Consider the following 16,140-nt stretch of genomic DNA (forward strand, 5'->3'; position numbering starts at 1 on the left):
ACTAGAAGGTTAAGTGGACTTGCTCAAGGAGAATAAATCCCTGTCCATGGGGTAGGTGCTGAATTTTCAGCGAGATTTCAAAGCGTTTGTTTGAAAACAGGAAACCCTTCTGTTCTGCTTCCTGAAACACTATTTTCATGTGACATGTTTTCACTTTAGTGTATAGGAAATTACATACCAAAAGAGAAGAAATGGCTTCTTGCTTACTATGCAATGTATTCAGGAGGCCTCAAGTGCCAAGAAAGTTTTAGAGCTCACTTTTGTCATTATTTTTCTTTTACACTAGGGGTAAAGTTCAAGGAGTGTAGCAGCTTGACAGCTAAGGCAGTACTACCCAAACTAGTAAAGAGATGAGCATTTGGAAAGAAGAGAAATTTTACCATTTGAAATCCTTGAAATCAGTACCTAATTGGTTTCAACACATATCATTTTTCAGAAGGGTTATATTTGCTCAAGGTCTAGTATTCCCTTTCTTCATGTAGTATGTGACAATGCACATTTGATAACTTCCAATAAGATGTGGAACCAAAGCAAAGAAACGATAAAAACCGTATATAAAGACATTGCCTGTACAATGGCACATGGGAAACAGAATCCATTCCTTTCCTGTCTTTTGTTGTTGGCTAATATGTTTTATTTGGACTGAGCTCAAGCTGTGGAATCTTTTGAGAAGTGTGTGGTTTAGGCATTGATTTCTAGTGGCTTTCTAATGTTTTTATGTAGTTGAAAGTGAATTAGAATAGCAACTAAAAGGAAATTGTCTCTATTTTCCAGTCTTTTCTCAAGTCTTTGTTTGTAATGATTGCTGTAGATTTCGAGAATACATAGTCAGAACTTTTATTAATCAGTGGTCTTTAAAGGACTTATAGTTAGTGATCATTTACTCAGAAGTAAAGTGCAAAAACAATGCAGTCCCCTAGTGAATTTTCCTGACTGATATTTGACTGTTATGAATAATCTAATTAAATCTTCTATATTGGCTTTTTGTGTTGCATTCAAAGAACTTATACATTTGGTTTTTTGGTTTGGGGGTTTTTTTGTTTGTTTCTCAAATTGAAATAAAAACTATACAGCCACATGGCACTCCAACATTTTAGCAAGTTACATCCTGTGATATAGAGAAGTTGTGGAATAAACAATTAAACCTTAGCAAAAAGTTCTGCAGGATTACAGTTGAATAGGGTAGATACAGAAAAGTTAGAAATGTAGAAATACAGATTTGCTGTATTGTAGGAAACCCTCCAATTGATATTTCTAGCAGCTTCTCTGGAAATCAGATCTAGCTTTATTTATGTTTTCAAAGGGACTTCTGTCAAAATTTCAATTTTATGTAGAAAATTTTCTTTTTTTCTGGTGCTTTTTGGGGAAAAAATATCTTACTGCAAAAGCTTCATTTATTTGAAAATATTATTTATCATCAAAGCGTTTTTTTGCTTTGATAATAAAATTTAGCATGGAAAGCACACATGCATTTTTAAGGGAGTAATTAATCATACAAATGATATCAGGACCTGTCTCACCTTTGTTCTCTTACTCCCTCCCTCCAAATAGCTGTCTGCTCCCTAACCTCCATCTCGGTTGACTGAAAAACTGTCCTGTTCAACACTGTCATCAATAAGCTCTCTCTCACTAGACATTATCCACATATCTTTCTTTTTAAACATTTTTCTTTCTTTCTTTTCTTGTCTGTTTCTTCTTGTCTTTTCCTTGGTGATTGCTTTTATGAATAAGTGACTTTACTTTTTTACATTTCTTCTTGGTGACTGTTAGAAATTGTTGTCTATCATCAGACAACATCAGACTTTAAATATTTAAAAACCAAAAAACACTTTTGGTGTAATTATTGTGAAATAGTAATTAAAAGTAAATCTGTAGGTTCCCCTTATTACCACTCTGTAATGAATTAAAAAGTTGCTCATTCCTTATGTGAGGAACAGCCAGACAAACTCAGTATATTACCCTCTTTAAAGGCAAAGGATAGAAAACAATAATTATTCAGCTCTGCTAAAATCCACCAAAAAAAATTGGGAAGCTGTGTACCAGGTTAATCTGTGTCAAAGGATGACAACTGAAAGACATCATCTTACAGGAGGTCTTGCACACATTCTGTTTGAAATTTATAGATTCCATATAGGTATTTTGGAGGTTGGAATGAGGGAAGAAACAGGCATAAAAATAAAACATTTTTAGCAGTTCCCAGTATATTGCTCTAGTCACTATTTGGTTTATTTATAAGCCTATCAGACCCAAATGCATACTCACTCTTACCTGTGACAAACTGGCAAGTGGGATATAAAAATGAAAGATTTTTTCCCTTAGCTGGTGGCTAAGGAATCATTGATCTTCCCTAAACTAACATTAATCTTAGAAAGGCAGTGAGAGGCTTGTAGGTCTTTCATGGAGTTTGAAGACGGTAAATTGGAAAACAAAAAAATATCCTTCTGTCCATATTGTTTATTGTTGGGAATATTTTATAACGCTGTGGTTGCCAGTTGATTATAACTTTTATTTCATTAAAGTTTCATGCGTGGAGCATAACTATGCACTCTTTAAAATAATTAGCTTAGGCAGTAGTCTACAACGTAATTGATTAGAAAACTAGACTTCTTTTGCTGCCTGTATCATTAATAGAAACACTCTGGTAATGAACTTTTGCAAAATCCTGTGAAATATTCAATACCACAATCTCTAGTGAGAAATTCCAAAGTAGTGACAGACAGTATCTTTTTTTCTTAGCAGATCAGGTAATTTAAAAAAGCGCAAAAGTGCATGGAGGCAATGATTTTTTAGCTTTCTGAAATCAAAGCAGCAGGGCTTGGGAGCACGATATGCAGATATTTTGGAGAGTAGGTTGGATGTTTTGATTGCCATGTCATCTAAATTCTTCCTTCTTCCCAATCCTTAGTTCTGCATGAAAATTTTATATAACCTGCGATGGCCGCTTTGTTATTGTGAAGAAGGACCTGGATTGGTAAAACTAGATTTGGATTCCAGTTAGGACACAGTCTTTTTACTTGGGCCCTTTGTCTAAAAGAGATATTCAGAAGATGTTAATGTTTTAAAATTTATAAAATGAGTTTGTACGTGGTTGATAATTCCATATAACACAGTAAATGCACAGACCTTGCTTTTAGCACAAAAAAAGTAGAACTCAGCAGCAGCAAATGCAATAATTTTGTGTGTTCTTGCCTCTACAATAGAAATAAGCTTCCCTCTCCCAGCCCCCCAGATCTGCCACATGGACATAAACACACTTTTCAGTGTTGCAGCTTACTTTATCTCTGAGTAGTAAAATGTGTAGGGAGAAACCTCTTGTTCTTGTGTAACTTGAGAACAATCTCTAAACTCTCATGTTTTTCTCTGATGTAGACCAATATAATGTCTTATGGCTATTTATCTGGTGTTATCTGTCCGTTAATACTCAGGATAGCTCACGCCAGTGCATGTAGAAGTGGTTATATACCATATAGCCATGCTCCTTCATCATTCTGGAAGCATTCATCGGCCATCTCACAGGCTATCATCGTTGTTACAAAAGGTAGAGTGCTCCTGAGTAAACTTTGTGCCAAAAAGAGTGTATCAAGTAGTTTTCTGAAAAGTTAAAGTTCACCAATTTACTCTGTTTCAAAGAGAGAGAAAGCAGGCATAGAACCCCATCTTTGAGTGACAGATAAAATTTAACTTCAGGGTTGGCAAATGTTGAATGTTACTGGTTTTTTGGCTGAATCCAGTACCTCAGGAAGAATATCTATGAACTAATATCTTTGGATTTTTTTTTCACATTTGAATTTTCCATTTTCCTCATCTCTCAGACTATCCTAGTGATTAAATTGTATATTACAATGAGTTTAAATTATGAGTTTAAATTTAAATAATTCACTGTTTGCATGATTATACAGTAAATTATTTCTGAAACAATGCCTATAATGTATGTTGTAAGGTATCAAGTTACGTAATCCTAATTATGGATGTAATATATCTAGCCATATAGCAATGACATGACTAGGTAAAGAAAGAAAAGTTTATAACTATAGTATGCTTTTTCAATGATGTACAGAGGATCCAATAACTCTGGAAATGTACATGTTAATAGTTTCCATTGTTCATACATGAACTAAATATTTTGATGCCAGAGGAATTAAGTTCTTTTGACTTACTAAGTTGGGGGCAATTTTTGAGAGTTGATAGTATTTTCTTTCAATTATGAAGCATATATAATGTTCCAAATTTGAACCGTGACTTCTGTAGAGAAAGGAAGATGTGGAGATCAATCCTGTATGGCTGAAAATATACTTGGTACTAAAACTTAATGGATCAAGACATTTATAACAGTGTGTTTTCACATCTTTTATTCATATACAGTTTTACCAAATTATTCCCATCAGCCTGCTATTTTCATTTCCCATATATTTACATATACTCTTTCTCAAATAATGTAAAACTGCGTAGAAAAAAAAATTGCTAAATTATTTTGGAGAGTGAGAAACTGAAGGAGAAAGAAAAGAATGATAAAAGTTATGTTCTTGTCTAAAGTATCAAATTACAACTGAAGAAATTAAAAGTTTGTGCTTAGTGTTCCCCCTGGATAGATTTTGTCGTTTACACAGCTGCGTGGTTCAAGACCATATCAATGGAGAAAGCCATAGTGGGCCTCCATAGAGAAGAAAAATGTCTAGGTGAGATGCTAACTTGCTGCTTATTCCTATTCAAAATATCCACGTGGCTTACAGATCAAATATCTATCTTTTCTATAAACATTGGAGAAGCCTCCATCCTGATATTGTTCAACAGTCTTTCAGTTTTGATTGGAAACATCTTGCCAACTCACTTTCATTTCTGTCCTGTACTCTGAGAATGTCTCTGTGCTCTCCGTGTTCAGTGTATGCATCTTCCCAGTGAAACCAAGGGCCTGACGGATTAAACTTGGTGATGGCTATTTTGTCTTCCCTGGTATTACTGTAAACTGGTTTGGTTTTTTTTTTCACTTGGCTATTCGCTTAGACACCACCAGGAGTCCTCTGTTTTTGTCATTTACCTTCCATTGACTTTATTTTAGGTGAAGGAAATTATAAACAGTTCCTAGAAACACATTCCCAATTACAAGCGTTTATCTTTTTATCTTTATCATAGCTGTTTTGATGACAGTTCATCTTTCTGCCACAACTTAGTATATTGCCTTCATGGAAAACCCATATTAGCTTTTTCTACAGTGCGTAAGCCACAACAGTGCTGGAGTCCATGAAAGTGTTTCTGTTTCTTATTCCTTTCGTCAATATGTAGCAGTGTCCTGACTTGGGCTGGTTGTTGTAATGAGTGCTGTTCTGGCATTTTTTTTGCTAGACTTTAGCTCTAAATTCTCCGTGTCTTTTTATTTCAGGTCACTTTTCTTATAACATCTTTGATTCTCGGTTGCATTAAAAACAGAACCTCGCTCCATATACCTGACTGTGGACACATAGATCCCTATTTCTCCTACATATTTGAATATTTTGCACTCCTAGCACTATTTGTTAATGAATAGGCTGTACAACAAGAGCAAAACAGCACCTCATGGAAATACAGTGGTCAAAGAAAAATAATCAATTACATATTCCGTGTTGTGAAAGGCTGTTCATGGCATTCTTTTGAAAGGGAAGAGAGGCAAAGTTAATTTACTGAATAATATGTTGCAAGTATGAGAGAACAGAACCAATCATTAAAATGAATTGCATCCATATAGTCATTTTAAGTGTCTGAGATACAATGGCAGGCAAAGCTTTACAAACAGTTATTTGTCATTGTACAGAGACACAAACATATATGACAAAGAGCAAGCAATAACAGTGAGTGATCTTTGCCTTGAGGCAAAGAAGAGCACCTGCATGTCCATCAGCTGTTGACTTCTGGTGGGGTAATACAATGCCAGGTGCTCAGAAAGAGCCCTGGGAATGGTTTTCTTCTCAGAAATAAAATGCTGCTTTCAGTTCCGTAGCCTGCAGTGAACATGCTAAAAGTACTGCCTGAAGAAGAGAGAGGTGTGCAATTCTGGTGCTAATTAAGTGTTGGGCCATGGTTAGTCTGAGGTATATAAATAACTGGTGCAAGAATTAATACATAGGTGTTGGAGAGGAAGTTTAGCATACTAAATGATAATGCAGTTTAGCAAATTTCTGTATTCAAAAAGCAAGTGTGTTCTGTGGGAGAGGGTTTTTTTAACCACCATTTTTATACCCTGGGGGTGGGGGTGGAGATGGGGGGAAACAGATGCTTATATTAAAATAGATCTACAATCCCCTAATAAAATCATGGTCCCTTTGGGCCAGATATTCTCTGCACATACTTGATAGCATTTTAATGTCTAAACAGACAGAAAGAGTCTGGAGAAAAGGGGGAAACAGCACAGTATGCATCTATCAAACAAACCTGTGTCAGAGGTACTTTCCAATGACAATCACGAGTTCAACATGTATAATATGGTGATCCTTCCTTAAAGTTAGCTTTTGGTTTGAGTACTTCCTGTGCACTGCCTTCTACTTTTTGAGGAATAAAAAAAAGTCTGATTATTAATGGGTAGAAAATATTATACTAGAATTGGAGAATGCTTAGTGTTTGGCAGTGTAAATACTCTGAAATTGTTCTGTTAGATATGTCATTGTGTGAACCACATAACTTAATTAGAGTGAATTTTCATGCCACATACCAATTTAATTCTCTCTTCCTGGACTGAAGCTGGAATTCTAGGTAGGTATAGCTAGTTATTTCAAAGCAATAATTATTTTGTCTATTTTGTAATACTGTAAATCAAAATTTTCAAGGGGAAAAAAGAGCTTTTTAACTGATGAGTTGCAAAACTTTTCTAGACCCACTGGTGTGTCTTGGATGTTTCTGAAACAAATTTATAACAATGAGAGGGATATTTGAGATAGTGTAGGTTAGAATTTACTAGTTGTATAGCAATGAGATCCAGAGAAGATAGAGCAGACCCCTAAGGTGACTTAGGGTGAGTTTGGAAGACAAAACAGTTTTGGCTGCCTTGCTGTGTGATAGCTCTGTTCTTGTTGATGAGTTGCTAAAGCAACCTTGAGCTTATTGATGATCTATAAATGGTCCAGGTCATTAGAGCTCAGCTAGTAGTCCCACTGTTTTTTGCATCAAGTACATTTGGTTGCTTTTTTAAATAGAATGTGGTTTTAAGGTAGATTTTAAGGTATTCATTGGTGGCACATTTTTTAACATGGTAATTTTCCAGGCATGTTACTCACAAATTGATACAAAGATAGATCAGGTTTCAGCCTAAACAAAACATGACAGATTCTTTTACCAAGACTTTAAGAAGAACAAAGTCTTTAAAAATCACAGAAAGAAATTCCTTTATATAATGTAGCCATTTATAAGAAAATGAGGTTGTTATTAATTATTTCTTTGCAGCATTCTGTGGGACTTCTAATTGCAAAAGCTTATGCTAAACATTTCCAAGAAATTCATGTAATGAACTACCCTGGTTTGTCTTGGCTTTCTGTAATATTTTTGTAGGAGATTTAGATAGTAATCAAATCCAGCTATTCTCTGTTTCAGAGAAAATAAAGATTTCTCTTCTAAACAAAGTTTAGAGATATTATTTTCATAGCTGTAATGACATCTAATTATGGGCGAGACATTGTGTTATGTGCTGTACAGACAGAACAGTCTTTATTCCTAAAAACAGAAACTGAGAGCGAGTGGAAGAGAAATCCATATAAGTAGAACTAATATCACTGGGCAAGTGGAAGGATTAGAGAAGGAGAGTGGATGAGAAATCTTTCTGTGTGTTCTATGGTAGAAGAAAAAATGTGGGAGAAGAAAGGGGACAGAAGCTGGGTGGACATGAAGGAAACAGTCAATACATTTAATCAATTCATGTCTGGAAGAAACATGCAAAAGCCTTTGCAGGGTTATAAGTGGAGAGTGCATTTGAAGAGGCAGTTTTGGAAGAAAGCTCATGGCTGTGGGAGTCAGTTTAAATTGGGAGAAGTATAGCTGCTCAGCCAGAAATACAACAGAAACAAAGAAGAGAGCAAATGTGTAAAGGGTGAAGCCAGCTGGGCAGCAGGAACCGGGACAAAGATGCCTTGCAGCATATAACAGCAAAAGCAGCAGATATTGGGGGGGAGAGAGAGGCAGTGGTTGATAGATAAGATACTGGGGGCAAAAGAGTAAGAAAAAAAAAAAAGGAGCACATGAACTATGGAATGACTCATAAACTCATCAGGGGACTGGAGCGGGTGAAAGGTGGCTGAAAGATACAGTGAACCACCTCTGATGAGCAAAGGTCATGGAAAGTGACTTTGAGATGTGTGACAGTGAGAGAGAATGAGCAAATAGGTCACACAGCTTAGGAGCTGGTGAAAGTAGAAACAAGTCATTCAAAGTGAATTCAGAAGAGTGCTACGGTAAGAACAAGGCGAGCCTGATGCTCTGGTGGGATGACCACATGGTTGACATTTGGCGGAAGCGGAGATGCCGAACACTGATGAGTACAGGGTACGATAACTTGGGCTCAGGACTGCTCTGTCCAGGCTCTCCTAGCTTCCTGCTAGCTTGACGTATGAGTTTTATGAGCCATCACAGTCTTCCCAGCCCATGGAAACTCCCGTAGAGAGTAAGGATGATGGAGACAGCTGAGTATGTAGTAGCTGACAGCAATGGACAGGAAGAAGAAAGAATGAGAGTTACAGAACTTCAAAAAACATAAAAAGGAGAAAAGGAAGAGGAAGAAAGAACAATACCAGCTTGTATGGAGAACTGCAGTCTGGCCTCTGGGCATCCAGCAAGAGAAAATGACAATAGATGATGAATTAAATGAGATAAAGTATATCAATTAATGAACCTCATAATAGGGGCTGAATTTATTTTAGAAATTGTTTTTAAAGTAGGTGAGCTAATCTGACATGTACAGCTTTGTTTATTCAGTTATTTTGAACAGCTGTCATCTAGGAAGCACAGGTGTGAATTCACTTTCTAGCTCCTTTTTTTTCTTTGTAGTTACAAAGCTGATTATAAAGGCTTTTGAAAACTTGGCTTCCTCAACAAAGTATTTCAAGTTCTCTGTAATCATTTTGAATACAAGATTAATTATTTTCCTGCAGTAAGACATTATATTGAAGATAATTTAATTCTGATAGCTTACTGCATGGCTTGCTTGTGAATGTTTACATGTAAGCAATTTCTCCTTCTAAAGTTCATGCATAATAAAGTAGTTCTGGTTTCTTTGGGTTTCTAAAGGTGGAAGTCAGCCTGGTTGCAGGAATTGGGACAGAGATGCTTTGCAGCCTAAGAGCAAAAACAGCAGTTATTGTGGGGAAAAGACATTCAGCTGTTGAATGATTGAATTCAGTTCAGCAAAAGAGCATACATTGCATGGGGTATGAAGCAGAATTTACTTCTATCTTGCCATATGCCAACTTCCTAATTCTATTTGTATATCACATGAGCTATGCTGTTAGTAATCCATTCAGTAGGAAAATCAAACTACTTTTGTAAAGTCTGAGAAATCTGATCGTTTTCCCCATCAGAAGGATTTTCTGGAAGTGCCACTGAGTGCTTCCAAATGTTGAAACAAATTCCAAACAAGAAAATAAAATCCAAGTGCTTTTAATTTATTCTCCTAAAGCATTTAGGGTATATAATTTATGCACATGTATAAGTAGAGATTTTAGTTTCAATTTGGAATGATTAAAAAATGTCAGAGAGAAGACTAGTGCATAAATTGGTAAATCACTGAAACATATGCTTAACATAAGCATGCATATTATCCTTAAGAAGGTGGCATTTGGGGATGTAAGTACACGTTAAAGCCTACTCCTGTATCTTTCTTTTTATTTTTTCTCTTTTTTTTTAATGTGAATCTGTCACTGGGTTAATAATTAGTTCTTATCACCCCAGCCAAGGTTAGGACTCCACTATACATAATTATATCCCTATTTCTCAGATGAGGAGGTGAATGAAAGGGAAATAAAATTACTTTCCCACGTTAACACAGGATGCATATGGACTGCAGTGTGAATTGAACCCAAACTGGATGAAAACATCTCTCCAGGAAGATGGCAGTGAAAATAACCACCAAATTCTCTCCTTTTTGTGTTTTATTTTTCCTTCAGTTATATATAAATAAAATGGGGTAGAGTCTTGGGGTAGTCCACAGAACTGTAACAAAATGTTGCTCAAGTCCCAGATGTCCCAGATGGTTTCATTTACTGTTCTAAATAAAAATTAAAACAGTTGTTAGCCCAGAATTTTCAACTTAGAAAGCTCATCTAAAAAGGGAAGTGGGAAGTGAAAAGATGGGAACTCATGTTCAATTTCTTTGTACATTTAGTGCAGAAAGACTCATTGAATTTAATAGCTTAGTGACAGCTCCAAATTTATGTCTTAATAGAATACATGCAGATATGAAAAGGAGAAAGAAAGGGATTCTTTTTCCTACTGAAATGTTGTTTTTATTTTCTAGCGGGAATAGGAATAGATATATGTGTTTTATCTCCAGACAATTTCATTATGCTTGCACTTATTAGATGCAAATAATGATACTGTAACAGCTAAAGCAGTTTCTAAAATTATCTTAGAAGGTGTCGTATTTAAACAGGATTCTTTTGATTGGCAGCCTAGTTCTGGAATAAATACTAGGTTTAGATTTATTTTTTCTAGGGGGGTGGGGGTTTTTTGTTTGAGATGTTTGCCAGAATTGTTTGGAATATGTCTAAATCATGGTACTTGCTTTTAGTTTAACTTGTTGAAAGATACTTTAAGTACAAACTGATTTGAAAAGATATTTATTATTGCTGAATATGTTTTTTAGTATTAGAATGTGGTAGCCATAGTGGTTTAAGGATATCAGGTAAGGTTTGGTGCACAGATGTTTGGTGCAACATCTTTTGTTAGACCACTGTTGGAAGAAGTGGATAAACTTTGTGCCCTACCCAACAACATGCACCAGCTTATTCGGCTTCTGTTCTGACTTCCTACAGACTTGGTTTATGAAAATATTAATCTGATGTTTCCTACAGGAATCATCTAGATACAGGTGGTTCTTTTTATGGTACAAGATCAGAATCTTCATCTCTGGTCCCCTTTGGTCTGGCTTTGTCACATGCGTGAGTACTCTGGTGGCACTCTGTGAGTTTCAGCATTACACCAGCAGTGGCGTGCCATGGGGCAGCTCCAGAGCAGGAATGTGCAAAAGCATGGGAAGAGGGAGGCTGAGGCTAGCTTGGTGCTTTTTGCATTGTGTTGCACTGTCTGCCAAAGATATATGCTATTTACTGTTTTCTTCTGTGGCTTGTGTTGAATGAAGTATTGAGGATTCCTTGCTTCTGAAATTTCATCAGAGATTTAGGACATATGGCCTATGTATGTGAAGCATATACTGAATTTGACTTGCATTCACAATTAATTCAAACTGAATGGCTGCCACACCTTTACCTGAAGCATAATGAGGAATTTTTTCAGAATAGATTTTAGATTTCATTGTATTTTGTGTAAAGTGCTAAATACTTGATTGCAAATTGTGTTCAAATGTCTGGAATGGACATTTTCTCTTTCAGAAGGTGTTGCTCTGTAGAATAAAACCACGTAATGAATTCTGCTCATTTACTGGGGAGTCATTATTCACATCAAAGAAAGTAAACTTTAAATCTGCACTTGATGCCATAGGTTCTAGAGGGGTGATGAACTGTGACATGAAGCTCTGAATAACTTTAACAGCTGTGAAATGGCATGAAAACACATTTATTTGCGTATAAAAAATAGAAGTCTTTGGATATGAATGAGATACTTCTGCTACCAAAAGACATTTCTACAACAAGCATTAAAAAAAAAAAAAAAGAAGGCGCTCTCCAGAGACATTTATGAAGGCATTGAAAGTGTTATCATATTCATTGGGCTAGATTGTCTCACTTACTGGTTACTTGATTTACCTGGTGAGGATAATTGCTGGATTTTATGTAGGAAAACCATTGAGGTTCAATAACGGTGTCGTTTCACTGGCTTTCAAAACAACATTATGTAAATACACAGTAATGAGTTCACACCAGGAGAGAGAATTCAATGAGGTTTTTTTCCTTGATCATATGCATTGTCTAAATTTGAACTCCAGTTTTGTCGTTGGCTTGACGTGTTTTTGATAAACAATTATTGGGAGTTAATGAGCAAGTCTGAAGGGTGTAATATCATAGAAGAAACAATGTAAGAATATCAAAATTATTCTAATGGACAGTGAAGTCTTTGCAGCATAAATTTAATGTCTTACACAAAGAGTCTCTGTATAATGATAATGCTCTTTGATGGTGTCGTGGTTTAAGCTCAGTCGGCAACTGAGCACCACGCATCCGCTTGCTTGCTCCCCGCCCCGGTGGGATGGGGGAGAGAATTGGAAGAGTGAAAGTGAGAAAACTCGTGGGTTGAGATAAAAATAGTTTAATAATTGAAATAAGATAAAATACTACTACTAATAATAATAATAGTAATAATAAGAAAAAGAATATACAAAGCAAGTGATGCACAGTACAATTGCTCACCACCTGCCGACCAATGCCCAGCCAGTCCCCGAGCAGCGGCCCCCCCGGCCAGCTTTCCCCAGTTTATGTACTGAGCATGACGTCACATGGTATGGAATGTCCCTTTGGCCAGTTTGGCTGTGCCCCCTCCCAGCTTCTTGTGCACCTCCAGCCTTCTCAGTCGGTAGAACATGGGAAGCTGAAAAGTCCTTGACTAGCGTAAACACTACTTAGCAACAACTAAAACATTGGTGTGTTATCAACATTGTTCTCATCCTAAATCCAAAACACAGCACTGTACCAGCTACTAGGAAGGAAATTAACTCTATCCCAGCTGAAACCAGGACAGATGGTCTAACAGTTTCTTCTCCTCAGGGATACCTAGTAAAGGAATCTTTGAAAAGTTTTGTATCAACCTTTTTTCATATCCCTTGTCAGTTTTACATGTTTCTTTTCAGCTTAGTTAAATTAATTTCACTTTTGACATATACTCTAAAGTGTAGTTCTACTCCGTAAAAATGACACTATTGGGTCCTATATTTACTTTACTTCAGCAAGTAAATGTCAAGTATATTTATGGTTAAAAGTGTTACTTGATAAATCCCATATCTGAAAACTCAGGCTAGATTGTAAAAGCTGCATGGTTTTTGTTCTATTTTGTCCATTTTCACTGATGCAGGAAAAGTTCTGCAAGAGAAATTATTATGTCCAAACTCATTGGACAACTGTTTTGGTGATGCCCCAGAAAGAAAATAAATCAATTTTCTTTCCCTTATCTGGGGTAACTAAATATGGTGGTTTGTCATTTAAGCTGAGATATGGCTGATTGTCCACAAGGATCAAATCTGTTCTGTAGTTTGTCATAGTCTGTGTTAGAAACCTTATGGACATGTATTCCTTCAGCTGCAGAACTCTGTCCAGCCTTTGGATGTTACTTACTACTAGGCCAATTTGCTGTAGACAGAAATCAACTGTATCTCAAACTATGTGCTCTGAGGTATAATGCTAAGGTGTATGTCTTCTAATTAGTCTTCCTTCCTGAAGGAAGATCTGGACCCTCTAGATCACCACTATCTTGTGGACCCTGAAATTCAGGGCACACAGACTTTATAAAACATTTTATAAAACAATCACATTTTAATCGTTGTCAAAGCACAAAAGGTGCACAGAAAAGAAAGTGAAGAACAATTGACATGTACATGCAAAACCATCCCTTTACTATCCATGTCATTCAGAGAAGCCTTTGGGTTTTGGCCATTCTGTTTGTGGGACTATTCCCTTCTCTCCTTCTTTACCTCCCCAGTCTTGCCTTCAGGCTCTCACGTCTTCTAAAACCACCAGCCTCTCAAAAAAGAGACGGCCTAGCTGTACAGGTTAGGTGGCCTTCTTGTTTGGCTTCAAATCCACTGTGTATGATTTGCTGCTTGTATCTCCAGCCTGCAGTCCAAATTGGGAACATTTGTTCCCGATGGTCGTGGACTGAAACAAACACACTTTCTCTGTGGTGATTCCATTTGGATAGATGGCTGCTAGGATTAGTCGTTCTGAATCATTGCCATTCCTTTATCAGCCCAGAATATCCCAGTCTAATAGGGAGATCAAAAGGCAGAAGTTAAGTGACAGTAAAAATTAAAACAAATGTTCAGAAAGAAAAATGTGGATGTACTTTTAGTCCACTTTAAAAGAAGCTTTTAAAGGAAGATAAAGCAGCTCAGATTTCTGTTCAGGCTGAATTCTGTGAATTTTGCACATGGTTGTACAATATAAGCTGAAGCTGTGTGGCCACAAATTTGCTGCTGTGGGTACTTGTGCTGCCTTGGTTAAAGAATGAAACTAGTCACAGTAATTAATTAGCCACCTTTGCAAAAATTATATGTTTGAAGAAATATTTCTAAGCAAGCTACATCTGCTAATAATTAAAAAATATATAGAATGTTTTCCTTAACAGTTATTATAATGTGTTATAGTAAGAACAAATGTTTTTTAATAAACATACTGTGGTTTAATGTGTTTGAAAAACAAAGCCATGCAGCATCTATTTGTACTTGAACAGTTTTTTAAAAAGCTATGTTCATTGGGATTTTATAGCATACTTCCTACTAACGTGTAAGTTTTGTTCAGGTGAGATGTACAGTTTAGGGTTTCCCAAATTTTACTTCATTTCTCAGTCACAAAACCTGATTTTTTTAAAAAACTGCAATCAAAGCATTCTTGATCTTTTCTCTTCCTATGTTTTAAAAGTGTGTGTCAATATACAGCAACTGCTGCCATGCCAACGTCACTCTGGATAGTACATAATTGCAAATAAAAGTAAAAGCAACAGGTCATCAAAAATTAATTTTCGATTGTAACCCTTTCCAAAGGGTGTGACATTTTAATGCCCTGGCCTTCATCAGACAGATTCATTTGGTGATTTATAAGACTAAATATTCCTTCAAATTCATTCACTTTGTTAGAGACAATCTATCTGTAAAAAGATTGGATAAAAAAATGGTTCTGACCTAAAATTTAGATTAAAAAAAACAGGTTGCCAGAGGAATAGCTCAGTTTTGAGTAAGCATTCCTGAAATGTAACATAAAAAGAGCATTAGTGGTTTTATTATCTAGGAGTAGCAAATTAAAAAAAAAAAAAAGAGCCAAACTCAAGTGTTCCAGTGTATCTAAAACCTGGAAAGATTTATCTGAAAGTATATCTGAAAGCAGGAAAACAAAGCTGCATGATGAAGTTTTAAATTAGCATCTTAATCTAAGACAATTCATGCTACTTCTCTGACAAAAAACTGTGTCCTGAGGCCACCGACTGGCCCCTGTGACCCTTCCTGAGGACCTGACTGGCCCTGGGCTCTGCTTTCCCATTGCTGTGTGCCTCCCGGGGATCATTAGGTGCAGCTGGGAGCCCTCTCATCCAGCCTGCCCAGCCTCTGGGGGCTTTTCAGGGTGCCCTGAACATCCCACGTCCTCCCCAGGACCCTCATGGGCAGCCTGAACCGCCCGCCCACCCCAAAGCTTCCCATGCCGTGTCCCATTTCCAGTTTGGTGCCTCTATGTCCGCTGGAATATCCCCTGCCACACCTCCTCCTGAGCAAGCTCAGGGTTGTGAAACACGGGAGGACACACCTGGCTGGGAGGGGAGGCCAGATGGCACTAATAAACCTTAACGGCCCTGATGAGCTTCACTGGGTCCTCTCCGCTCCCGTGGACCCAGAAGCGCATTTCAGCTCAGCTGTGAGGGGCCTCCCAGCCCTTGCTATGCTGAGCTGAGCTGGCTCTCGCTGCTCCCTGAGAAAATGGGTTTCAGTGCATGGCTAATAAATGCACAGAAGTGGTAAGTGCTGCGATTTATCTATCTGATAAATTTCCTGAGTTCAGTGCTCCTCAAGTTAGGCTGCCTGCAGTGGAATTGATCCTGGTGTCTCCAAAATCCAGAAGTTGACAGATATTTTTCTACAGACTCCTGGAAGGTATGCTGAAAGACAGGTTAAGCTTATCAGAAGCTGAACCTTAAAGAGCAAAATCAGGCTGTTTAGGTGAAAATCTGTTTTGACCAAATATCCAGAACTATGGGAATGTATCTGACTTTTTTTCATTTGTGTTGGTTATTGAAGTGAAAAATTATAAATATGCACTGGTC

Source organism: Aptenodytes patagonicus, chromosome 7 (genome assembly GCF_965638725.1).
Source record: "Aptenodytes patagonicus chromosome 7, bAptPat1.pri.cur, whole genome shotgun sequence".
Taxonomy (NCBI): Eukaryota; Metazoa; Chordata; class Aves; order Sphenisciformes; family Spheniscidae; genus Aptenodytes; species Aptenodytes patagonicus.